A 2,670-nucleotide genomic window follows, 5' to 3' on the forward strand; every position below is an offset into this window, starting at 1 on the left:
TGCATTTCTTTTAAATCACTTAAGACCGGGAATACAATAGGTATAGTAAGCTTTAACCATTAAGAAATTAAACAATCCTAGTCGACTTTTACAAGAATAACCCTTATAAAAATATCATACTAAGAATCATTGATAATTACTTATTTTCAGTATTAAAAATACTGGATAATAAGTAATTATCAATGATTCTTAGTATGATATTTCTATAAGGGAATCGAATAAGGTTTGCCAATTTCTTATGACTTAAAGCTTATTATACTTCCCTAACAGCACGCGACGTACTGCGTATCATCCCATTTTCGTACTCATTGTACTGTGATCATCTGTGACGTACTAAGTTGAACGCTAGTATCATTCGGTTTTCTTTCACGTGCGAATGTTCTCTCAGATTTAACTCAGGGATACGGAAATGATACGTATGCTTTTTTATCGCGTGCGTACATTCTCAGGTTTGACTGAAATGATACGTATGCATTTGTATCGCGCGCGTACTTACTCAGAACGTACTCATTCGATCGCAATACATATGAGAACATTCTGAGATGGTCGCAATATACGCATTGCGATCTACTCAGAATGTCCTCAGAACGTCCCCGTGCTGTTAGGGTTATACTGTTTTTTCGGAGAAAATAATCTCTTTAGATTTAATATTCGTACTTGTTTAATTTTGTAGTTCTTTTTTATTTAATTAAAATATTATATTCTTAAACGAAATATCATTTTTTAAAATGATGAAAATAAAACTTTTATTTCGTTCAAGGAAACCATGTCATTTGATGCTCTTATAGAAATATCATACCAAGAATCATTGATTATTACTTATTTTCAGTATTAAAAATACTGGATAATAAGTAATTATCAATGATTCTTAGTATGATATTTCTATAAGGGTGAAACAACATTATTGTTTTAAATAATATTTTTTAAGCGTTTCTCTCAAAATTTAGTAATTCGATTTGTTTAATTTGGATTTTCTTGAATTTTTTAATTTTTTTTTTGTTTAGATTAATCATTATAACATTTTGTTAAAAATGTAAAAGTAATTATCACTGGTTCACTACTTTACATTAATATTCATCGCATATCGAATGTTGCGTTGTTTCAATATTTATCAGCAAATTATCCAATGAACAACAAGTAAAAATTATGTAACTATTATTTGGTGTTTGCTAGGTATGTTATAATATACTATGAACACTTTAAGGATACGTTATATATGCGTTAATCGTAAGAATATCGTTGGAGTCATTGGGAATCGCCGCGTGTGCCGCTCGATCGTCAGGTTAAGCACAACACTTTAACGGAGTCAAGACAGAATGATGACCGGTGGTATACCGCCTTGGGATTTGAAATTATCGCAGAAGGATTCACGAAAGTTTGGAATATATTGACAACCTTCGATATCTAGTAGTTTATGAGAAATGAAAAAATTAGAAATATATAAGTATATTTTTCTAAACGATGATTTTCTCATTTTTTACCTTAATAATAATAATTCTCAGTATTTCATTACTATTAATATTCAACAGTGATTTTATTATCAGTATTGACCAGAAATTAAGTACTGGCCAAAAACTTACTGAATTATTGGTAATATTTAATCACTAATAATTTTTCAGTATTTCTTAGTATGATATTTCTATAAGGGATATACGTGATGTACTGAAACCTTTCCGTTTTCATTCCGTTCTGAGACTGCCGACATCGCTGCGAACGTTCGCACGACATTCGCAGCGAAATTCTATAGTAGCTGCTATCCCAAACATAGGGACGTACTCAGAACGTACTCAGTCGATCGCAGTACATATGAGAACATTCTGAGATGATCGCAATATACGCATTGCGATCTACTTAGAACGTCCTCAGAGCGTCCCTGTGTTGTTAGGGTTATCAGTGATTCTTAGTATGATATTTCTATAAGGGAAGACGTCTCGATTTTAGATGTTGTGTAAGGATCTATCTTTATTGTTTTGGTGTGTATACAAGGGTAGAGTGACGCGTATAGTGCTATAAATAGCGCTGATAATATGTTCCTTGAGCGCCATGGATTGACGTCATATATTCTTGGTATAGCGTGAAATGGGGTTTCACTTAGCTTGATCAGTCAATATAGGAGTATCGGCGCTACGTGCTTTCCGGATAAAAAAATGTTCATACATAATTATTCCTTAAGCACTGACACATATCTACAAAAATATTTCGAAGTTTGATAATTACCTGAGAAAGTGTACGAAACGTCTTTCCTTATCGCTACTTCCTATTTTACGGGCCAAAGAAAAGATAGACGGACGCGATGTGTACATGCTTAAGCGGGAGTAAAACAGCAATAGATTTTTTTTTTCATTGGGAATCTATCAGACTCCTGTCAGTGCTTAAGGGTTAAATATAAAATTTGTCCATACATAATTATGAAAAATTATGTATTAATTATATATAATTATACATAATAATATAAAATTACATAAAATTATATATAATTATACACAATTATGCATAATTATTAGTATAATTGTATATATTTGTATGCGTAACTATGTAAAATTATATATGAAATTATATATATAATTATATATAATTATATATAAATAACATTAATTAACATGTATGTAGACAAATTTCATATATAATTATATATATATATATATATATATATATATATATATATATATA

Source organism: Odontomachus brunneus, unplaced genomic scaffold (genome assembly GCF_010583005.1).
Source record: "Odontomachus brunneus isolate Ranch 3 - 2012 unplaced genomic scaffold, Obru_v1 Obru_scaffold_191, whole genome shotgun sequence".
NCBI classification, from domain to species: domain Eukaryota; kingdom Metazoa; phylum Arthropoda; class Insecta; order Hymenoptera; family Formicidae; genus Odontomachus; species Odontomachus brunneus.